Genomic DNA, 25585 nt, shown 5'->3' with positions numbered 1-25585 from the left:
TTCTGGGATGTGTAGTTTGGTCATGCGTGACGTGCTCTGTAACCGTTAAACCGTCGATGCAAGAACGACAAATCCCACAAAGCAGCGCGCACCACCTCTCGGGCGATATAGAGGCGGGCACCGGCTACGCGTTCACATTGGGCGGTTCGCCTCACTGACGTACCGCTTGGAATGCCACCGGCACAACAGCTGCAATCGATTGGCTTACGTGGTTGTCAATCATGTTGCGTTACAGACCACGCCCACCCGTACCACGTCCAAAACGGTTTTAATTCCACCCCTCGCGCGGCGGCTGGAAAAAAATCGAGGCGCTGCCGAGTCTATTTGCTTCATCTTGATTGGGTAAACTGCAGCAGGAGCCGCGCCCCTCTACCAATTTCCCGTTCAGGGATTGGTGAGAGCGCTTGTCAATCAGATCCGAAAGCGTCGTGACGGTGGTAACTGTCAAGTGAAGTTAAGTGGGGAGCTGGTCGGTGTCTCACTCCATCAGTCAGTCTGATTACTGGTGCAGTGAGGGTGGACTGGTTATAATTGAGGCAAAAAAAGGATAGAGTCTCCTACCAGCGACATCGCCGGCTGACTAATTAGCCAAGGAGGAAAGCTCCGAGCTCCGGTAAAGAGGGTGATGGGCGCCGACTTGTCATTGACGAATCACCGGTTACTGAGAGGAATGAGGCACCGCTGGGACAGAGACTTTCATGGGGAGTTCGTTCACACTTCTGCAGCCTGGAGGGTGGTGATGTGAATGTGCGCAAGTTCCTGAAGTTTTCTTTAAAAAAAAGCTTGGGAGTTGTCTAGGATCCCTCTTTTAAGTGCGAAGAAAAAGACTGAAAATTGATTTCATGTCATTTTTAAAAAAAGTTCAATTCTTAAACGTCTTAACTCTTTTTCTTCCCCCCCCGACCCCGAAGAAAGATTTGCTGTCTTTGTTTAAGTGAGATTTTGTTTCAAAGTCTTTTTTTTTTTTGGTGGGCGTTTGTAATGTTCTCTTGTTAGGTAACGAAGCTTATTCTGCGTCAAGGAAAAGCAACGGCCTGTCTTTTTTTTTAAAGATCTTTAAATGTATTGAAAATAGGTAAAGGTCAAGAAAGTTCTAGAAGTGCAGCAGAATACAATCTGGGAGGAATAAAGATTTATTTTAACATTGACTTTTTTTTTAATTTAAATTGATTTAGGGAAGTGAACACTTGGCCTCCACCTCGCCTGACACAGAATTTCTGGATAAATCTTTGTTTCCATATGGTGCATATTTAATTGACCCAAATAAATGTGAGTAAATTAGGGAAATGATTCCCCGAGAATATTGTACTAATATTTTTGTAGCCGGTAGGCAGCTTATAAATTTGTTCCCTCTCTTAAATTTTTTTCGCGAGTTTGGTTGTTTGCATTTATCTTTATTCATGCTTACGCAACACTGCAGTTGAGTTACTGCCCTTAGTTTGGAACTGCAGGGAGCAGTCTAGCTCCAGTGTCATTGCTCTTGCGTTTGTTAAAATGGCCTTTCTTTCTTCCCCCCCCCCCCACTTTTTTTTTAAATATGAGAACTTCAATAGCTTAGCCCCCGTGCGATGAAAGTGCTCCAAAGTCTCCGGATAATTGTTTTATTCGTGCTTTGGGAACCGTGAATTGCCCGGAACTGAGTAAGCGGGTGAACAGAATTTCTGCGGGGCGATGAAAAGTGAGATGAGTAATACGATTTGTTATAAACCTTGGACATTTATCTGGAACTAGTTGATTCATATTTCTTACCGGGCTCCCAAAGTATGGGGTGCTCTTAATGCTGTAATTAACCATTGCTGTGTTTTGAGTTTAAACGATTTTCTCCCGAGACGTGGGGTGTGTACGTTTTTACTGCGAATCTTGTATGTCAAAAATGAACGTACTGGGAATTTATATTTTGGCAGATTCTGGGATTCTCACGAGGACTGACTAAATATGAACTGGAAGGAACAGTTTAAGAGCAAAATATTAGGTATATATTGGAGGTTATCAGAACAACTTAATCTTCAGGTGCTACTGAACGATTAATCTTGTACCTTTCCAATGGCCATTCTATACTATCCGAACCTGTAATTAAACACTAGATCTGTCGAAATAATTGTTTCAATTACAATAACATTATACATTTTAAATATAATTTTACTAAATGGGTTTTGGATCTGTCCACACTTGCTTTATCGATAATGTTTTATGTATAATGAGTTTTCAAATACTTCGCAGGGATCTCGGATTGTGTCTCCTTCCTCTCTCCTCCCCACCCCACCCAAAACTGTTTCCTGTTAAGTCACTGAATGAAAGCCTCCTTTAAAATTGGCCTATTGCTGAATCATGCATTAAAGCCAAGGTGAAGGGAGGTACTGAAATTTTTTTATCACAGTTCAGACAAATGGGGCTGGCAGACTGATTGGAATTTATGCCATATGCAAGAGGCATCTCAAGAATTCACAGCATCATAAGTTGACAGAGTAACCCACACTACTAGAAGACAGGCTGATCCAGTTTCCATAGCTACAGTACCTCCTGGGTTCTCTTCTGTTAAGCCTATGTTAGGAGGGTGTGACCTTTTTAAAATAACTACATTTAATTCCATATTAAGAGAATTGTTTTTCTTTTTGAAAACTGTATTGAGCAATGGAAATATTTTGTACACAATCATGAAATTTTAAAATAATTGAAACTATTGTCATACCTCACTTTATAAAGTCAATAAAGTGAACTTGTTTTTAAGTGATTCTAGCTTCTACAGTAAGTCCATAAGATGCTCAATACTGTGCAACTTTACCAGGGAGATAAACAAGTTTGTTTTTTTTTTGTAGGAGGATTGAATTCCATAAATTACTCTGGCTATCCGACAGCCGTTCTTCACTGGCTAGTTTTATGTCAGTGTCAAGCAGCTAAAGCTGCCAGTTGAAGAACTGTTGAGGTTGGCTATTTGCAACGGGACACTGAAGAGGATGTGAATGTGTGGCTTTGTGGGCCAGAAGGGACTTAACTGTTCTAGTCTTGTGTGAGTAAACCTTGATTACTTGGTCTGGAAGAAACATGCTTTATAATACAGCATGCTCCAATTGGCTTAATGCTCAGTTGTATAACTTTTGATTGTTGTATAAATGCACATTTATAACTTGTCTGGGTGGGGCTCTTTACTTTAGAATTCTTTTTGCAACATAAGATAGTGTGCTTAATGTCTGCATTTTGTAAGACTTCCAGGGAATGGAAAGATTTTTTTTTTGCTACACTACTTTGTTAGAAAGTGATAATCAAAATAATTACCTACTTTTACTTTACTGCGTAAACTGGAACCATACGAATTTTGTAGGGCATTCTAAATACTTCATTAGTCAAATTCCTTTGCACTGACATGTACCTCCCAGCTTATCATGTTAAAACTTGAGCTGTATTAAAGAAACAAATACAATTTAAAAAAACATCTTTGGCTTTGTATGTAGCTTGTTTTGAGTTTTTTTCAAATGTTCAAAATGGCTAGCTCATTTTGCAGCTTATGACTGGTTCTTTATAATCACTTAGAAACAAAAATATCATCATTCATATTCCCACATCAGTATTTTTCCTTTTTATTAGATCTGTGGTTTTGTGGCCAGAAAAACCAATCCTCTTGCAGCCACTTCATTTTGATGAAGCCATTATAGTTTTTAAGGAATAAATCTCTGCTGCTGTAGACAAGCAGTCCTGTATCCAACTAATCTATGCAACTGTTTTTTTTCTCTCCTTGGAGAAATAACTATTTATGTACTGCCTTGTTATCATTGGGGAAATGTCCCAAGTTGCTTGATAAAAGTGTAATCGGGCAACAACTCTCTCTGGGTCAAAGAAGAGATGTCCGAAGGCTTGATGCAGTTTACAAATTTTGAAATTTATCAAAAATTCAAGTTGCTTGAAGGTTGCCATTTTAAATGGAAAGGTTTTTTGGTTAGACAACCTCTTCCTTTTTTTAGAAACCTTATCGTACAACAAAGAATCTTAAAAGTAAATCTTAGTGCAATCATCTGTTTCAATACACTCAGACCTGTAACTTTCAACAATAATTCCAAATTTCCAGTGACCAACTTAATAAATTGCCCGAGAGCTTTTAAGTTTGGAGACTTTTTGTGGAGCAAACCAGCTAAAAACACTGACTACACACTTTCTTTCCAGACAACTTGTACTCTAAATAGCTAAAATTTCCTTGTTCATTTTATAATATGTTGTACCTTTTTTAAGTAATCTATTCTCCCAGAATACCAGTGAAAAGTGATTAGCTCCTAAATATACGTTTCACTTTTTCTAACCTTTTCTATCAGATAAATTAGTTTCTGAACTAACTTTTGTAGTTGGGTTTATCCTGGTGATTCCTCCCTTTAGGCAAATCTTCCAGGCTGGTTTAAATTCTCTAAGCCTAGTCTCTTAGGGCAAATTAACCTACATTCACGCATGGTGAATCTTGGAGACTCACTGCCTTGTGCTCTTCCTAACTCGAGTCTACAATGGCTTCTTGTGGACACTTTTTCCCCCACTCCAAACTGAACTCCATAGCCACATGAATTGCAATGGGTGTGGCACAGTGGCTGAGTGGTTAGCACTGCTGCCTCGGTGCTGGGGACCTGTTTTGATTCCAGCCTTGGGTGACTGTGGAATTTGCACGTTCCCCTGGTGTCTGTATGTTTCAGCTGAGTGCTCAGGTTTCCACCCATAGTCCAAAATTGCACCGTTAGGTGGCTTGGCTGTGCTAAATTGCCCATAGTGTACAGGAATGTGCAGGCTAGGTGGGTTGGCCATGGTAAATGTCGTTACAAAATAGGACAGTGTTAGGTCTGGGTGGGATGCTGTTTGTGGGGTCAGTGCAGATTTGATGGGCGAAGAGCTTTTTTCTGCACTGTAAGGGTTCTGATTCTAATTAACTGAAAATGCTAATTAGTCCTCCTTCAATCTTTCATTTACATTCTATCCTGCAACTAATAAACATTTTCAACACCAACAGTTTACAAAACCCTACATTCCTAACACCACTTTAAGACTTTGGAGACTAGCAATCTGACCACTGTCAGCATAGATACTTTGGACATTGTTTACCAGCATAAGCAGCTAGGTGCTTCTTTCCTCAAACAACCCAGACTCTACTTTTAATCTTTGACAGCAAGCCTGGGTGCTTATAGCACAATTCAGAATGTGTCACACGATCCCTTCACTTATCCACTTTTATAATAAAGACAATCCTAATCATTTTAAAGCCTTGCATTTGTAACCTACATAAATGGTCAAATGGGTTTCAAATTAATTGCTTCTGTATGCTGGACAGCAAAATGTTTTCAGAAAAACAAACGTTTCCAGAGGGAACTGACTGGAAAACCAATAGGGTGACTACAGAAAGGTGCATGAATAGGCTTAAAAGTATTTAAAATGTTAAAAGAAACTTGCTATAGAAATGTTGACAAGCTACTAATGACACAATTCTGACCTAACAAGTCCAATAACAAATTGCTAGTAGACTTAGTTTAATAAATTGGTAGCTACTGAGTTTGAAGCATGTCATCAATTTGATCTTGCAATTTTGTAATCCATTTTTAAGTTTTCTTTTTCCCAAAGTCCAGAAAGCCTGTTATGGAAAGTGAAAATCATGTAGCAAAAGGTTGTACACACAAATCCAAATAAATCCTTTGTACCAAAGTCACATGAATATGGTCACAGTTATCAAAGACATTACCATTCTTTGTAGTAATTGAAATAATTATGGTTTGATTATATGGCAATTTGGTGACTGAATTCTTTTGTTATTTTAATACCCTGTTCAAATTTAGTATCTCAGCATTTTGGATGGACAGAGATTTCTATTCCAATATTGTCTTTGATTTAACTTGCCATATGACCTAGACTGCATTTTTGTTTAAAAGGAATCTGTAGAAAAAACAATTGATCTCTGGTTTATGGCTCACTTCAGTCACACCCTGATAATTCAGAACCTAAATCTGAATTTGAGCCAACAGTCAAATCTAATAGCTATGCTATTTTCAGTGTTGACCTGGAAAGCTTCTTCTGCAGCAAGTACATTAATGGCTTGTGGTTGATGAATCTGAAAGACCTTTTAAGGGATTTTGAAAAAATCAAACTGAAATACAGTTCTGAATTTTTAAATTGCAAACTGCATTTACTACTTTTTATAAAAAGCACTAATGTTTTGTTTGAAACTGGTATGATGCAAGACTCTATATTTTGTGCCATTTGGTAGTTTGACTCAACTGTGTATTGATAACTGAAATGAGTTTTCTTAATAAAACTAACTATATCTGACATAAATATGCATTGCTGAATAGAACTACTGAAATGCCATCTTTAAGAATGCACCACTAATTGAATGTAGATGGTAACTAAAATGTGTAGCAGAAAGTGCCATGAGATATGTAAACCTGCAAGATATCAAGATCTAATTAACAAATTTAGTACAAAAGGTTGTTCTTGATAGAAATGTTGCAGTAAATTCCACTTGAATGGAAGTGTAATTGGACAGTAGCTTGACTTGCATAGGATTGCATGGAATGTACAAGGTAGAAATGAGTCATTCAACCCAACCAGTCCATGTTGACATCTATGACCTATCCAGACCTCTTCCCATCTTTGAAAATATGGGAATAAAAGTCACCATTGTCCCAGAGGACCATAATGCTGTGCTATCATCAGTGAGATGACTTGTGGTTTAAACAAAGGGAGTTGAAAAGATGGGACCTGATGACCTCAACTGATGCAGGAATTGAAAACCATGCAGTTGATGTCTCCTCTATTCCCTTCTCCATCATATTTGTATAGCTTTCCCTAAATGTGCCAATACTGTTTTTGGTTCAGTGGCTCCTGGTGGTACTGCATTCCACATGCTCACTGCTTTTGTGTCTGGGTATCAAGCTTTTCTCACTATTTCAATTAGCTCATCTGCATTAAGAAAAAAAAAATCTGGTAATACTTGTAAATTTTCTCCACCTGTTCTATTGCTTTTAGTTACTTTTAAATAATATCTTTATAGCTGTACCATGTTCAAATGTGGTATACCAAGGTTTGATTTTATAGCTTTAGCATAACCTCTTGTTTCAATCTTATTCCATTAGAAATGTTTTGTGATAAGTTTGCTTTTTTTGCTTTGGCTGTGCAAAGCCAGTGGTACATCTTTTAGTGATTAGTAAGCTTGCACTTGAGAGATTCTTTATCTCATCTGAGCTTTCACCTTCCAGTCTGAAAAATGACCTCCTTATCATCCCTGTCAAAGTTATGATTTCATTTGCCAATTTGCCCATTCTGCAAGTTTGTTATTGTCTTCCTGTAAATCTATCCTTTCATAGGATGTGGGCATAGCTGATGAAGCTAGCATTTGTTGTCCATCCCTAATTGCGCTCAAACTGGCATGCAGGGTCATTTCAGAAGGCAGTTGAGTCACATATTACTTTCTGCCTGGAGTTGTGTAGGCCAGTTTAGATAAGGATGGTAGATTCTCCCTGAAGGATATCAGTGAATCAGAATGGTTTCTAACACCAATCAATAGTAGTTGCTGTGGTTACCATTACTAAGACCAGCTTTATATTAAAAATTAATAAATTGTATTTAAATTCCAATCACTGCCATTGTGGAGTTTGAACCCATCTGCTAAGAGCAATGGCCTAGTGTTTGCGTACTAGTTCAATGAAAATGTAACAATACCAGCTGCTTCCAAGTTAATAACTACCTTTTTACTCTGCCAATCTTAGTTTTTTATTTGAAGCTAAATAGCACGCCACTCTGCCACTTAATCCCTGAATCTGCATTTTCTGGTTTTAATTAGACTGAAATGGGGTGTTAATTGAAACAGTTTCAAAATACTGATAAATTGTGTCTGCATTATTGCTGTCCGCTGCTTTTGTTCTCAAATTCAAATAAGTTTGGTCAGGCAAGGATTTCCCTGTTTTTTGAAATTTGTTGATTATTCATAAATGGTCAAGGATATCTAATCTCTGGATAGTCAGATTGGGTGTACTGTGAAAGTAGCACAGACCTCTAAGTCCCAAATTTTGATTAAACCTTGCTTTAATTCAAGTGGCATGGTGGCTCGGTGGTTAGCACTGCTGCGTCACAGCACGTGCGTGCGCGTGTGTGTTCTCCCGAGGGTCGGTGCTGATTTGATAGGCCGAATGGCCTGCTTCCACACTAGGGATTCTTGTGAACTTCTGGCTACCAATACAACTGACTCCCAATCACTCAAGTCCTGCCCACCCTAAACCTCTTGCACTTTACACTCCATCCTTGCCAAATTAGCTTTGGAGCATGAAGCATTTTTACTTACTAGACTATAGAGCCACTAAAATTTGATATGGCTGTTGCAATGATCCACTCTGCTGCTTGCATGGTTTGCTGGATTGACTAATGGATCCTACGTTGGATGCCAGGATTGAAAAATCTTGGAAAAGTAAGTGGGCGGTGTTTTGTCGGTCTGGGTCTGAAATAGGGTTCTGACCAAATTGCAAGAATCTGGCCATATTTTTAGTTGTTCTTCTATCAGTTAACCTCTCTTGTCTAAAATTCCTTGGGCATGCTCTGTACACCTTCTTTTCTCACCCAAGTCCTATATTTAATGCACCAGTTCTTTTTGCACTACACTTCTTTCAAAAAAATCTCAAATGTTTGTATTGCCTCTTATACACTTTTTAAAAAAGTGTATATCATTGATTTGGAGCAGAAGCTTTTGTCTTGGACTTTTATTTAACTTTTTAATCTCTGCAGTTAGCTCATTATTTGGCATAACACTCAATGTTACGTCTAACTGTTGTATCCCACTGCTAAGTAAGCAAAGTTAAATAATTATTAAATGTATCTGCTTTTCAATCTTGTTACCTACGGTATTACCACGTCCCTCAATGGTTCTATTCCCACTTTGGCTTCTTTTGTCTCTGTCTGTAAAATGTTCTACCTGTTTTTAAAATTTTCCTGATAACTTAGTTGTCCATTGCTGCCTTAATTGTGTTGTTTGTATTCCCTCTTGCCAAGCACTTGGACACTGATCATTATTTAATTTTGCCTCTCTCCTTACCCTTAATTGTTTCTATATGTCTATTTATTCATGGACTGGTGATTAGTTTGTTCTTTTCAAGTGCAGCACCATTTTAAAGTGTTCTGCATTGTTTTTGTACACAGCTGTGCTGATTTTAGTTTTGCTCATTTTGTTTTCCTGAGTTCTATACTCGGCCTGTCAAAATCCGCTTTGCTTGATTATATTATCTTGGCATTCTTAATACTTGTGTACTACTATATTATGTTAAAACAATTTGTGGTGGTCACCATTGCCTAGCTGTTTCCATATGTTTTACTCGTCTTAAACCTCTCTGATTCAATCAAATAGCAAATCATTCCTTAGTTGGCTTTTACATATTGGGTAAACAAAGGAGTCCTCTATACCTTAAGAATTCCATTTCCATACCCTTTTTTTAAACCAACTATTCTGCCTAATTAATATTGGTAGTTGGAATTGCCCGCTATATTCCTTTTAACTTTGTTACTTAATTTGCATATTGCACTTTATAGTCCTGACAACAGAATAATATCTATTCATCTAATTGTTTTGTTCTATTTTCTCCATATGGATACGATTTTCACTTTGCCTGACTGGTATTTCTCTTCCATTGGCACTGATGGGGAAAATACATTTGACGGAGTGTGAAATAAGCTGTCAAATTGTGGTTGCCTATTTTTGCAGTGCTGTTGCAGATAAACTTATCTCGTTAGTTTGTAGGCTTATGTTGTTTTTAACCAATGTTTAGTAGCTAATATAAACCTGAAATAAGACAAAAGCAATTTGAGGCAAATCTGTATATTAAGTATATATCTAGATACAGCTTTTAATATTAATGCTGTTTATATTTGTAACTGTTTCCTCTTTTTGGTCTTGCTGCATTGAATTGACAAACTGTTAATACAGGGATCTCAATTTCCTGACCTTACGGTTATTTATCTGCTTTTGGTTTCATGAATAATTATTGTCTTGTATATTATTTCTCTCCAATTAGAATTTAAACAAAGATACTAAGAATGATATCAGCACACTTCACTGGCACCAGTGAAACTCTTTCCGAGAGGAAATGAAAAGCTGAGCAAGAGAATTCTAATGATTTGTATGTGGGTAATTTTAGCCTATTCCATGGAGTTGTTTTGGCTATGTTCAGTTTGGTTTTATACTCTAAAGAAGTCAATTTTCTTGTTGCTACTTCAGCAAATATGAATTTTTAAATGATTTTTATAGCAAAAATTTGTTCCATCTTCGAGTCGATATGAATACTGTCAGTTAGTAGTGTATTTTTTAAATTCCAGGGAAGCAATCTAAAACTAATCAAGAATATGATTGTTCTAAGTTTACAATGATGAAGCTATTGAATTGATTAAAGATGGTAGACTAGTGATTTTCTATTAAAGTAAAACATAGTTGTGGTGTTTTGCAAATAATTGAAGACTAGCTTATCACTTAATGATAACATTGAAGTACAATCAGAAAGTAAATCTATTTGATTAACCACCTTTTGGACTTTACATTCTTTGGCTTTTGTTTTTCTTGGGGAAAAAAAACCTCTCCAATGCGTGGGACAGAACCCCAAAGTGCAAGCCTTGTGGCAATTAAAAAACATTGTGGCTGCAGTAAAGACTCCAACTTAATTATTAATTGGTGCCATACAGTGAAATCCACAAGGGAAAAATCAGCATAAGACAACTTTCTTTTTCTTAAAAAGGAAGATTCTGCTAAGTGAGCTGCACTGAAAGTGCCTCGTGGCATCAACACCAATTCAGCAGTAACTGCCCTTTCTGCTGCTGTTCAAAAATTCTGAAGGCCTGCAAAGAGGTGACTGGTGAATTATGAACAAAGCTACTCCAAACATAATTGGGCTTGCATGCCAAGGCGTAGAATCATCAGCTTAATGTATTCCTACATACTGACAACAGCTTCGTGAGACGGGTGGTGGACGAGAGCTGTACAAATTTCTAATCCAGCCTAAACCTATTCAATGCGTATTTCATCCCAAAATTGAACTTCTGAATTGCACTTGCTGAATTATGTCAGCTGTTGGCAGCCAGAAAATCCATCTTATTTGGGATGGGCTTGGAAAGATGACTTTGATCATGATTGGTTGCTGGACACTGACGAGATCAGTTTTTTACAGTTTAAGGAAGAGTTGAGACACTAGCAAGCAGTTAGTGCTATCGTAAAGATAATATAATATCGCCTCTGATTTTAGAGGCAGATATGCCTTCTGTTCTATGAAGGTAACATTGAGATTAAATCATTTGGAGCAGTGGAATACAAACTTAATCACTTTTTTCTTAAATTATGTATCTAGGAGAGTACTATTATTGATGATCAATTTGGTAGTCAGAGAAAACAGACCATGGGCCACAAAATTGGTTTTGACTTTGAATCAGAATCTGAGTTCAGTTCAGAAGTCAACCTAGCAGTGTGATTTTTTTTTTTAAGTTGGTAAAGTCTACTAGCTGTGAGAATTTGTCCAGAAGCTTTAAAGTTCTCAGAGGATCATGCCAGCAGAACTAGAAAGCAGCAGTAAAGCTGGAAAGTCATTTCTGTCAGAAATGGGACAGATGAAGAATAATTGAGTTTGATCCCTTTGTGGAGAGGGATATGGAAGATAGAGAAGGTGGAGAAATAAATAGTGACATATTGAAAAATGTCCATGTTACAGAGGAGGTGGTATTAGATGTCTTAAAACAGGTGGATAAATCCCTGCAACCTGATCAAGTGTACCCTAAACTGTGTGAAGCTAGGAAAGCAATTGCTGGGCCTGCTGATACTAATATTTCGGCATCGATAACCAGAAATGAGGTGCTGGGAGACTGGAGGTTGACTAATGTGTCACTATTTAAGAAAGATGGCAAGGAAAATCCAGGGAACTATAGACTAGTGAGCCTGATATCAGTGGTGGGTAAGTTGGAGGGAATCCTGAGGGACAGGACTTGCATGTAATTGAAAAGGCAAGGACTGATCAGGGATAGGCATGGCTTCATGCACGGCAAACAATCTCATGAGTTGTTTTCTTTAAGAGGTATGAGATGCTTGAGGGCACAGCAGTGGATGTGATCTGTGTGGACTTGAGTAAGGTGTTTGCGGTTCCTCATGGTAGACTGGTTAGCAAGTTTAGATCACGTGGAATGCCAGGAGAACTAGGAATTTGGATACAGGGTGGTGGTGGTGGTGGTGGTGGAAGGTTGCTTTTCAGACTGGGACACCTGTGACCAACAGTGTGCCACACGGATTGGCGCTGAGTCCACTGCTTTGTCTTTTATGTAACTGATTTGGATGTGAACATAAAAGGTATGGTTAGTAAGTTTGCAGATGATACCAAAATTAGAGGTGTAGCGGACAGTGAAGAAGGTTATCTAAGAGTACAACAGGCTCTTGATCAGATGGGCCAAAGGGGTGAGGAGTGGTGGATGGAGTTTAATTTAGATAAATATTAGGTGCTGCATTTTGGAAAGGCAAATCCGGGCAGGACTTGTACGTTTAATAGTAAGGACCTGGAGAGTGCAAGTTCATAGTTCCTTTGAAAGTGGAGTCACATGTAGATAGGATCGTGAAGGTGTTTGGTATGCTTGCCTTTATTGGTCAGTGCATTGAGCATAGGAGTTGGGAGGTCATGTTGCAGCTGTACAGGACATTGATTAGGCCACTTTTGAAATACTGTGTGCAGTTCTACTCCCTGCTATAGGAAGGATGCTGTGAAATTTGAAAGGGTTCAGAAAAGGCTTACAAGGATGTTGCCAAGGTTTGAGCTATAGGGATAGGCTGAATAGGCTGGGGCTATATTCCTTGGAGTGTCGGAGGCTGAGGGGTGACCTTAGAGGTTTATAAAATCATGAGGGGCGTGGATAGGATGAATAGCCAAGGCCTTTTTCCCCAGGGTGGGAAGCCTAAAACTAGATGGCATAGGTTTAAGCTGAGAGGGGAAAGATTTAAATGGGACCTAAGGGGCAACTTTTTCACACAGGTGGTATGTGTATAGAATGAGTTGCCAGAAGAAGTGGTGGAGGCTGGTACAATTAGAACATTTAAAAGGCATCTGGGTGGGTATATGAATAGGAAGGGTTTAGGGGGATATGGGCCAAATGCTGGCAAATAGGATATCTGGTCAGCATGGATGAATTGGCTGAAGGGTCTGTTTCCATGCTGTAAGGGTCTATGACTCTATCCTTGTAAAGGATATTGCTAGGAAGTGGATTGAAACCTTAATTTGGTTTAGATTTTTCAAAACAGCACTAAACACTTTGACTTTTTTCTCTTGAATAAATTGGTGTTTGTGTTGTAAAACCCAGTAACTGCAAAAATTGAACTTGCAACCTATTCTGCCAAAAAGCCAGTCTGGGAACTGACTTTGCCAACGTTACAGTCAGCTGGGGTCAATACAAAATGGGGACAATTACATTGAATACGAGGGATCTGTGTCTCTCTCAAAGGAACCCTATGCATGAAAGTACTGGACATGAAATGAGAGTATTCATTGATGTACGTTACATTGGTTGCACTTTCAAAGCAGCTTTGAACGTTAGTAAAATTTAGGAGTTGGAAACAGTGGATTGTTTGAAATTCTTCATTTAAAATGAATGAGTTGGCAGGTAAATGTTAAGATAGGAATAAAAGTAAGACCTTAATGATTGAGATGCTGTAAGTGATTACCCAGCATTTTAAAATTAGCAGGGAAACCTAAAAATAACTTGTCATTAATCGAATCAGTTAGAACTGGGGGAATAATTGATTCAGAAGAAAAGGAGGAATGAAAATTTGAAGTTTTAATCTTTGATTTTCAGAGGGAGTTTGCTTTTCAAGCAAGAAAAGTTTTAGAATAAAGGAAGAAGTGGTAGTGGCTCAGCGTGATTCTGATTCATTTGAGGGATTTGAATTAACTAGAAGCTTGTTTTTACCTAAAATTAGAGAATACAGTGGGTAGATATTTTGCCTCGTTTGAAAAGGTCAAAGTCTTTGGACCTTAGTATTGGTCCTTTTAACAGGCACAGTTTTGAATGTGAACTCCAGGTTGTCTGAAGAACAATCCCAAAGACAATGAAACTGTTAAAAGGGCATACTAAAAGCTGAGTTTGTGTTTAAAGCTTTATCAATTAAAATTTAGATCTATAAAAAAATTATTTGTAGAATGAGGAAAAATACAGCTGTGATCGATGGTTTCAGTCACTGAAGTTAAATGAAGTAAACCTGGATGAGTGAAATCCTGATTATGAAAGTATTCCAGTAAACTTTAAACTAATTTGGATGAGCCTCAATCTGAAGTGGTTGTTCTGGCAGAAACGGATATCCTGTACAGACAGTTGTATGCAGAGGGATGGTCATGTGGGAATCAACAATGAAATTGAAGCAATAGAAAATCTAGGGATAGAAAAGGTATTTGTTTTTGAGAGCCAAAAGAAGAATACCAAAGAAAATGCTCAAACCCAAAAACAGTTTGAAGAAAATAATGTGCCTCCCCTGTTAGGGGATTGAATCTACTAAAGCCAGTTGCTGGAAGTTAAATAAGAGAACAATTAGTAATATGAACACCTAAGAAACCTCAAAGGGCACATCAGGAAGGCTCTGGATATTTTATTTCAAAGGGAGAGGTATTTCTTTTATTCTCCCAGTGAAGGAGATAAACCATTTTAAAGATGCTGAGAGAAATTGGAGTAAGTCGGTTGTTTATTCTGGCTGATAGGCCAATTAAAATATTAATTGGTTGTGTTAATGGGGGGTTGTGATTTGGTGAATGGGAAATTTGTAATTACTAGTGTAATAAATGCCCATGAATGAATTGACTATGCTTTGGGGAATTACCTGGCTGGCTCAAATCAATTTGTCATTGAACAATTTTGATATTTCAATGATTTCCAGGACCAGTTATCTTGAAAATAGTAGAAAAATAAGGTATGGGTTACCGAAGAAATGCAATCCAATTTTGAGATTCAAATTTTGTCTTAATTTATTCCCAAACTATATTCAAAAATAAGTCTTCAGCTTACCATTCGCAACCTCTTGGAGCAACAAAAGAGGGCATCAAATTATAATTACCATGACTTGTGCTGTCCAAGACATCCTAATAATTGGGATGAAGGAATTCCCTCACTTCTGTTTGACATTGGGCCTGCCCCTAATGAGTCTACAAAATTCAATCCTCTTCACCCATGATATACAAGTGAGGTGACAGCGTTCCTTAAATTGATTAAAGAAAATATTATAAACCAAAACTTAGTCTACACATCCAACCTAAGTTTCTCTCTGAACCTTAAAGCAGAAGGTGAGTGTTGGCCAAAAAGCCAATAAAAAGTGCTCAACAAAATATGAAAAATAGTTGATGAAAAGGCCAAAGCTAGAAGTTCTGTTGCAAAATTAGGGCAGTGTTTCTAATGATTCCCCAGAGGGGAAAAAATAAAGTTCAGTGTAGGAGCAAAAGTAGGTTATCCAGACCATAACATCTGCATGCTCATTGAATGAAATCAAGGTTGATCCAATAATCCTTAATGCCACTTTCCTGTATTTTTCCCCACAACTGTTGATTGATTGAATTACACTCTCTTGCTGAATATACTAAACAATATACCCTCAACAGCCCTCTGTGGTAAAGAAGTCCACAGATTCACTGCCCTCAGAAGACATTTCTCCACACCTGTCTTCAATGTGTTACTTAGAATCCTTAGTGTGAAAAGAGGCCCTTTGGCCCATTCAGTCATGCAGTGACTCCCAGCATCCCCCACATACCTAGCTCCCTTACCCTATCCCTGTAATCTTGCATTTACCACAGCCAACCCATCCAACCTGCACATTTTGGATTTTGGGAGGGAACTGGAGTACTTGGCAGAAATCCACACAGTCACTCAAAGCTGGAATCTAACCTGGATCCCTAGTGCTGTTAGGCAGCAGTGTTAATCACTGAGCCACTGCCACACTTCTGAGATTATGCTGTCTAGTCCTAAACTCTCTCCTACAAAGGAAAACAACCTTTCCACACCTTCCCTGTCAAGTCCCCTAAGATTCTGGTTTGTGTGAAGATTGCTTCTCATTCTTCCATGTTCTTTGAGTAGATTGGGCCTGTACTCATACCTTTTCGTAAAATGGTGCTTCTGTAGCTGGTATCAGCTGAGGGAAGCTTCTATAGCATGCCACCAATGCTAATATACCTTTGCATAAAGATCCCAAAATTCTCTAGTATTCCCAACTGGCTGATTTAGTGCCTTGTACAGTTTTAGCAAAATCTTCAACTTTTATACACCATTTGCTTTGAGATAAAGGCCAGTATTCCACTTCCCTTCCCTATTATCTGCTGAACTTGGATGCTAGCTTTTTGTGATTAATGGATGAAGATTCACAATTCATTTGTTCCAGACATTTGCTAATCGATATGTTCGGATATTGTTATACACTGCTGGAGCAGATGGAACATGAGCCCAAGCTTCCTGGTTCAGAAGTAGGAATACTACTACTGTACCACATGAGCCCCTATTCTTCTGTACCACAACTTTTTTTTGCAATCTTTCTCAATTTAAATAATATCTAGCTGTTCTTACTTCCAAATTGCATTAACTCTCACTTTCCCACATTCTATCTGCCAAGTTTTTTTTTTTTTTTTTTTTTGCCCACTTGCTTAATCTGTCACTATCTGTCTACAAGATGCTTTTTCTCCCCAATCACCTTCCCACTTATTTTTGCCATCTGCAAACTTGGCTTTGGAACATTCTCTTTCTTCATTCAAGTTTATTAATATTATTGTAGATAATTATGACTCCATCACTGGTTCCTGTGGCATATCTCTAGTTACATCCTGAAAATGTCAATCTTATCCCAACCCTCTGTCTTCTATTCATTAGCTAATCCTCCATTTGTGCTAATATACTACCTCCATACCATGGTTATCGCAAGGTCAATGCACTATGTAGGCAGATTCCTTTCTAATTCCATGATTGGAAGACTGTATTGAGATGATTGGACAAATACCATTTCTTACAAAGATGACTTTTTTAAAAAAAACAGAGTTCCACTAACTGAAAGCCCATTTGGAGTTAAAAATCTGATATTTATTTGTTTCAATATAAATGTCTCTTGCTTTGGAATGAAAAATACACTGCCATCTTTGATTAACCAGTTATGCAGTCATGGTGATTGTATTGACAACTCATGTTCAGCCAAAGCTGAGAAGAACCTTTTGAGAAAACTGATCGGTTGGTCAGTTTGTTCAAATCCATGATTAAAAGCAAATATACTGTTAGCAAAAATGGCTTTTTTGGATCCCGCTGTGGGACAAGTCCAAGAAGTACCTGGGGAAGCAAAATAAGGGCTGTCTTAGACTCCTCCAGAATGAAGACAAAATGCAAAATTCTGCAAAATTTACTAATGTCAATATAATCATTTCATATTTCAGCATTTTTGCTTTCTAACAAGTTAGTTAAAGGCAACAGATTTGAATGGACAGAATAACATCCAAGTGCTTTTTGATCACTTGAAAGTTGTGCTGTCGACCAACCGATTTTTAGCAGCACTGAATTAACTGAAGCTCTCCAAACTAGATGTTGATGCCAGTGATATTGGTATAGATACTGTTCTTTCTCAAATCAATTGGCCACTCAGTTACTTTTCCAAGAAATTGCTTGTCAACAGAAACGTTTGTCTGTCCAAGAATGTGACTCTGCATTTGGTCTTGGGATCTTGACTCTTTTGAAATAAACATATCCAATATCAACATATTAACATATCCAATTCTGATATACACATCAAGTCTTAGTGTTTCTGTCACAATCTCTTTAAAAGGTAAAAATCCCAAAGATGACTAAACTTGAGGTCTAATAGTGCAACTGTATTATTTAACATAATTCATAATTGCAAGGGCAGTCTTATTGTGCATGCTTTGTCAAGAGTAGATAGCCTTTTTTCATTTCTTTGTAGGAAGGCGTGATAAAGATGTAATTTGTATGTGCTGTGTTGGAAATCATGTATTTAAGTGCTTCACAGGATACTTGTGTTAATTGAGGTTTTGAAGTGGTATGGGCCAGGCACAGGCAGGTGGGATTAGTTTAGTTTGGAAACATTGTTGGCGTGGACCGGTTGCACCGAAGGGTCTGTTTCCATGCTGTATGACTCTCACTCAGCGTTTCAGCAGATAATAGAAACTCATTTTGTCAGATGAGTAAGTGCTTTATTATCCCAGATTTCCCTCTGTAATGGCCTTCAGACCAAATATGACATGAGACCAAAAGAAAGTAGAATAAAGTTTAATTGATAGAGAGAAAACAAAGTTTGGTATAATTCCAGGCAAAGAGAAAATACTCACTTTTTTTTTGGAAGCTTGAAGGCACAGCCCTCAAATGGGCAGAACAGTTATGTACTTGTTCAGAAGGAATAGAAATGTTTTAAATTTGGGGCAGCAAGAACAAATGAAAATCACCCAAAACTTGATGTTGAGAAAAGAACTATATTGGTATCAATCTGCAAGATGTGGTGATGGTTAGAAGCCACGGTAATGACGAGACTAGCACAAACACAAATACTATTGATTCAACCTGTGAAGTTTGGACTTTAGAAATAGTGGTAATGTAAATTGTTTAAATAATTAAATGTTAATGCAAAAGAAACTTGGGAGGAGGCAGGAGAAATGTAATATAATAATGGATGTGATAACTGGACGTATATCAGTAGTAGTGATATCAGTCATATGTTAGAGACTGACAAAATGGTGGAATAGTCTACACTAGTAATATATGTACCTGTACAGAACAATGTGTGTACAATGGAGTAAAAAAAATATTTGCAGACTCTTAACTAGAGTCAGACCACAGTTGCTAATAACAAGAAATCATTACAGGCAACAGACAGCCAGAAGGGATAAGGAGAGCTATTCTTGCAGAGTGCAGAATAGACTGTGCCACAGGCTTCATAACAACACAACACAAACCAGTATGCAATAAGAACTAGGAGCAGGAGTAGGCCGTCCGGCACTTCGAGCCTGCTCTGCCATTCAATAAGATCGTGGCTGATCTTTTCGTGGACTCGGAGATCCACTTACCTGCGTTCTCACCGTATCCCTTAATTCCTTTATTGTTCAAAAAAAATCTACTTTATCTTAACATTTACTGAAGTAGCGTCAACTACTTCACTGGGCAAGGAATTCCATAGATTCGCCCAGAGGGTTGTTGTTAAGTTCCTTCTCCGTTCAGTCCTAAATCTGCTCCCTCTAATCTTGAGGCTATGCCCTCTTGTCCTAGCTTCACCTGCCAGTGGAAACATCCTCTGTACTTCTATCTTATCTATTCCCTTCATAGTTTTATCTTTCTGTAAGATCCCCCCCTCAATCTTCTGAATTCCAATGAATATAATCCCAATCTACTCAGTCTCTCCTCATAAGCCGACCCCCTCAACTCTGGGATCAACCTAGTGAACCTCCTTTGCACCCCCTCCAGTACCAGTACATCCTTTCTCAAGTAAGGAGACCAAAACTGCACATAGTACTCCAGGTGTGGCCTCACCAGCACCTTTGTACAGCTGCAACATAACCTCTCTACTTTTTAATCTTGATCCCTTTAGCAATGAAGGACAAAATTCCATTTGCCTTCCTAATTACTTGTTGTACCTGCAGACCTACTTTCTGTGATTCACGCACAAGAAGCATAAGAACTGATGCTGCACTATTTGGTGTCATTAGCAAGGTACGTTACTATAGTTCAGGCCATAATTACTCTAAACTGATGAATAAATGGCTTGCAGTGTTTAAGGTTATTTCAAGTAGAAGTTTCTACAGTGTATGATATAAAAATGTGTAAGGGAGTTTAAGTGATGATGCAGAAACTGCTTACATACAAATGATTAGCATCAGAAAACAGTCCTGATGCATGTATTTTTTCATTTATCCATATTGAGTACAGAGATTGAAAGAGCTTTAATGTACTTTTCTTTAACAAAATGCTGTTATAGAATTCAATTTAAAGCAACGGAATAATAGAATAATTTCCTTATGTGCTGCATGACTATTTGAATGTGGTTTTAAGTTGTAAACTGCCAGTGATTTTAATTGAATAATCTAATTTGTGATTTTTAAAATTAAAATTAAACAATGTACTCCTAATAATAGATTACCCTGTGCTGTCACAGCATAAAACAAACTAGAACTACAATCCCATAAGCCTTCTCTGGCACTTGTTGCACTACAGTATCTATTGACTTTACTACTGTCTCCTCAGAATCTGAGTCTGCCTCCAATCTGCCATTTTAAATTCTTTGTACAGAGACCAAATATGTCTTTTGCTGTGGCTTTCTGACATTTTTTATTAAATGACTCCCTATGTAGCATTGAAAGCCACTGTGACCCTCCATAGAGCTATCACTTTTGTATGAGAAGTCAAAGACAACTGTCAGTAGCTAACAAGTGTTTGTGAAGACGAACTATGCAAAGCAAATGGATGCCAGGAAATGATGCTTGTAAATAATACTTTTTTTTTGAAGTGATCGTTTTTAAGTTAGATAATTCATTATTGTCTATGGCTTTAGGGCCATTCAATACTCAACACTTAATTACGCATCTAGCCATTTAATTTATTGTGTCTATACATGTGAATAAAATACTCGGTGATATCACTGAAAATGAATGTTGCTTTGTCTAATTTTGATATCAATATTTCTCAAATTACAAAGATTTTACACCTGGCTGAGGGCAGACACTATGATTTAAGTGGGACAGTACAACAGAATAACCTGTAATTAGCCATAAAGTAGATTAACAATTTTGGAAACTAAGCTAATTGTGTTAAACCAAGGAACTCCTTAAAGACACAACTTACTAATAATCAGTTTTCCTTTTATGTTGAGAGTAATAGAGGCGTCTTTGTTTTGTTTTAAAACTGCAGATCTTCTAAATAGCCGATATCACTTGTATTGTTTTTAAAAGTCAACAGCCAACATCACTTCATGTGTTTTTTCCCTACCATTTTGAAATTGTTTCATTTGGTTCCTGTAAAGAAGCATAATTTCCTGTTCTGAATAGACAGACCTTGATCTGAGATCTGTGCTGTTATTGAAACTAATTCAAGATTAGATGAAATTTGATTGTGACAACTTATCATGGCCATGTATAGACAATGACTGAACCAATCCATAAGTATTGGCTTGAACCTGTCCCTGATATTATTAGCATAGTGTGTTTTTAAAATGTGAATGTGCCTTGCTGGTCATAGTGTTTGAATTGTCTGAGTTGCAAAAATTTATCCTGAATATTTCAAATTTTGTAGTCATTGAAGATTAAAGAAAAGGATCTAACGTAGAATTGAAGTTAATGTCTATTAATGAGTGAATCCTTTTAAAATGGTATGGTTTTGGTTTGAGCAAAAGTTGGTTTTTCAGTAGTTACTCTATTCATACAAAATGCTTCACCATTATTTTATATTTCTGGACCTTTCCCAATGCATTTTTCTAAAAAATTCAAGCTTGTCCAAAAAAAAACATGAGAACCAATTTAATATCTTAATGGATGGATCACAGTTGCATATGATATTGGATCTTGGCTTACTGTCAAGCTAGTGAAGAGAAATGGAAGATTGGACTACTAAACACCAGTAGAGGCAGAGATCTAATGAATGGGGGAGGAGCTTTGAATGTGATGTTGGAAGAAGAAACAATACTCCACTTGGCTCACATCTCAGTTTTGAAACATATTTCTATGTTGCTTGAAGTCTGCAGCAGTTCTTCTTAGGCTGTTAGGCTATCAGTAAATTTGTTTTTTTTCTAGATGCAGTCGTTGCTGTCTCCTTGGCAAACCAATATTGCTGCTGACATTAATGCATGGAGTATCTTTTTTTTTTTAAAAATTGCCATGACTGGCAGTGTATGTTTGACTCCGCATTGTGTATACAATGTATACACAATGTATACTCAAGGCTGTTTTAAGATCTGAAATAGGTACTGTTTGTTTAAATTTCTGACCATGAACTAGTTTACTATAATAAATAGTTATTTTCATACTGAGATTGTATGTTGCCTTGTGTGCCATAAATGGAATTGCATACTGCAGTGTTAATAAGATGTTCTTCATGCTGTTTGTACTGAGGTGCCAAATATCACACTAGCACTGAGCATGATTTCTTTTTAACAAGTAAATAACGTCACAGAAGCTTTGAAAAACAAGACAAAATATTGATGGTATAAATACTTAAATTTTGAACTCTTGTTGAGTTATTTATTTTGCAATCTGGTAATATGTAAGATGTTTGGAAACACTTGAGTAGACTTCCTGATGTGATTGGATGTGGATGGATGAGTTGATAGGCTTCCTAATCAGTTTTAGAAACTGATTAGGAAGCCTAACTTAAAGATATTAAACGATGAATTGCTTTGCTTTAGTAAATAAAATCCAAAAGAACTACAGATGCTGTAACAAAAACAAAGTTGCTGGAAAAGCTCAGCAGGTCTGGCAGCATCCGTGAAGGGGAAAACATCATCGTTAATGTATCGGGTCCGGTGACCCTTCCTCAGAGTCCTTCTGAGGAAGGGTCACCGGACCCAAAACGTTAATGCTGTTTTCCCCTTCACGGATGCTGCCAGACCTGCTGAGCTTTTCCAGCAACTTTGTTTTTGTTCCTGATTTACAGCATCTGCAGTTCTTTCAGTTTTTACAGATGCTGTAAATTGGGAACAAAAACAGAAGTTCCCGGAAAATCTCAGCAGGTTTGGCAGCATCTGAGGAAGGATCACCAGACCCGAAACAAATCAGAGTTAACGTTCACAGATGCTGCTGAGCATCTGTGCTGAGCTTTCCCAGCAACTTCTGTTTTTTTTTGTTGTTTCTGCTTTGGTATTACCCTTTTTCCTCTGCCAAAAGAAGCCCTTCAAGTCACAGATTAATCTCAACATCACTAAGCTTTCCCTCTCTATAGTCCTTTTTTGTATTGGCTTTCGCTGATGATACCTTGATCTTCCTGTTACAATTTGCAGCTCTTATACAGTAGCATCTTGAATCTATAAAGATGTACACTTGGAAATTAATTGTTTCTGAATTTAAAAACTTAACTACTGGATGAGCCAATAGTTCTGCACTAGTAATTGACTTCAGCTACAGTAAACTGAAGTTGTTTATCAGTTTACATTTGCTGTCAACTATTTTAAAATATACATGGATTTTTTTTCTTTGTGGAATGAAAGTTGTCCTCTGACCACAAAACATCCTAATGTTACTCTTTTGTAGGTTAAAGATGCCTCAGGAGGATATCACCTACTTCCGGAGCTTGAGCCTGAGCCTGATTTATTATACCTGTTTAACTTCATGATCTCTGTATCAGATCAATAAAGGAACTTTTTTAAAAAAAAATTGTAGTGGGTTGTTGATTAAATAATTTAAACTTTTTTTACTAGATCGGTTTGCACTGGTTAATGTAATTGGCATGTATCAAATGGGAATATCGGCTGATGAACCCAAAGCTAAACACAGATAATGTATGCTAAAGATACATAATAGATTTTGTTTGGTTTTATATTGTAACCAAGTTGCATTGCATTCTTCTGTCTTTTCTAAATAACAGTAAAAGTCTGACCTGATGACCATATCGATGTGAGATCACACTCCATATGAGAAGCCTAAGTTACAGTAAAATAACAATTTTGATGAAGAATACTTCTATTAATTTAAGTTCTGCAAGAATACTTGTTGCAAAATCCACATTTAATGTGAAAACATCAAGTTTGTTTGGCCTATGCAGAGCAAGGGATAAAATTTTTGTAATGAGGTACTATTTCATACTTTAAACAGTTGCTGTCTTAAGATCTGTAATGTAGTCACGCTTCAGAAAGATTGAGATGGCATTCAATTAAGATGCTTTATTTCACAGCAGTAGCCCTTTGAATGTCTTGTCATGTGCTGATATTTCTGTTCATGTGCTATTACAATTTCCTTTTTAATGTATTTTAATCCACATTGAGACCTTGCATAAAACAAAATCAGAAACCTGCTGACTAGGATAGGTGTTCTGCTTTGGTCAATCAGTAACAGTCTTAATAGTCATTTTGTATTTAAGTCTCCACTTTCACATCAGCATCGGTGTTTGCCCATACTAAGGATCCAAATGGCTAACCATTGATTAGACATAACTAGCAAAACATTTGCCCATCCCAATACCACCTCTCTTAATGTAGATAATTAAGCATAGGAATAACTTCAGAAGCAAACATCTTGGCAAACAACAGCTCCAAGCTCATTGAAAAATGGTCAAAGGATTTGAAATTCTGACATTTTGTAATCAAGTTTCAATGAATAGTGATTGTTAACAATAAAGTACATTGCCTGGATATTTGGTATGAATCTAAGTCATTAATGAAGAGACCTTTACCAAAGATTAATCTGACAGGCAGGAACACACATTTAAGGTCACAATCTGATTAGCCATGATCTTAAATGGTAGAGGAGGCTACAAATCCAAATGGCCTACAGTGGCTCTTAATTCATAGTACAATACTTGGTATTTAGAATTTCACAAGCTTGTGTTGCTAAATTTTGTAGTTGCATCTAATAACCAATCGTGGAAGTCTTGAGTGCAAGTTTTTGATTTATTTATTCAAGTTTATGCAAGGAGAGAGTCCATTTTCAGACTAACTCTTGAATATAAGAAATATCAATGTAGACATTTTTGGTCACTTAAATTCCAAAATTGTCAGCACATAATGATACAATTAATAGACATCTTTAGTCCCATATACATATTTTCTTTTACCCAGACAGGAATCACTTGATCTTATCCTAGCCTGGTAATGTTTGCTCCAATCCTTTATCAGATTTTTTTTGTAACTTCACCATTTTCTCTCTTTAACTAGTATGCAGAGGAAGTCTGGAGAGAAATGCAGTGGTTTTTGTTGAGGTTTGTCCCAAGCAGCTCCGTGACATGGGAATCTGTGCTCTACGTTCTCTTTCAAAGAAAGAACAAAGAAAATTACAGCACAGGAACAGGCCCTTCGGCCCTCCAAGCCTGCGCCGATCCAGATCCTTTATCTAAACCTGTTGCCTACTTTCCAAGGATCTGTATCCCTCTGCTCCCTGCCCATTCATGTATCTGTCTAGATACATCTTAAATGACACTATCGTGCCCACCTCTACCACCACCGCTGGCAATGCGTTCCAGCCACCCACGACCCTCTGTGTAAAGAACATTCTTTGCATATCTCCCTTAAACTTCTCCCCTCTCACCTTGAAATTGTGACCCCTATTAATTGAGTTCCCCACACTGGCGGGGGGGGGGGGTGGAAAAAGCTGCTTGCTATCCACCCTGTCTATACCTCTCATGATTTTGTAGACTTCTATCTTTCTAATGTAAATAATCCTAATCTACTCGACCTGTCTTCATAGCTAGCTCTCTCCATACCAGGCAACCACCTGGTGAACCTCCTCTGCACCATCTCCAAAGCAGTCACATCCTTTTGGTAATGTGGCGATCAGAACTGCACGTAGTATTCCAAATGTGGTCGAACCAAAGTCCTATACAACTGGTAACATGGCCTGCCAACTCTTGTACTCAATACCCCGTCTGATGAATGAAAGCATGCCGTATGCCTTTGTGACCACTCTTATCAACCTGTGTT

General features: G+C 37.6%; 1 long non-coding RNA gene across 3 annotated transcripts; it reads left to right on the top strand.

Moving 5' to 3' along the window:
- Positions 1-472: 472 nt before the first annotated feature.
- Positions 473-23312, top strand: LOC125486196. Of its 3 annotated transcripts, none has more exons than XR_007264886.1 (5): positions 473-747; positions 1176-1269; positions 1905-1972; positions 2817-3007; positions 23205-23312. It is a non-coding gene; the product is annotated as an uncharacterized LOC125486196 (long non-coding RNA). The 3 variants fall into 3 exon arrangements; XR_007264887.1 differs by lacking the exon at positions 23205-23312 and adding an exon at positions 19611-22397; XR_007264885.1 differs by lacking the exon at positions 23205-23312 and having other exon boundaries at positions 2817-3551.
- Positions 23313-25585: the final 2273 nt, after the last annotated feature.

Source organism: Rhincodon typus, chromosome 26 (assembly GCF_021869965.1).
Source record: "Rhincodon typus isolate 14 chromosome 26, sRhiTyp1.1, whole genome shotgun sequence".
In the NCBI taxonomy this organism is placed as follows: Eukaryota; Metazoa; Chordata; class Chondrichthyes; order Orectolobiformes; family Rhincodontidae; genus Rhincodon; species Rhincodon typus.
Note: the sequence above shows the minus strand (reverse complement) of the source record. Positions and strands in the feature narration are given on the sequence as shown.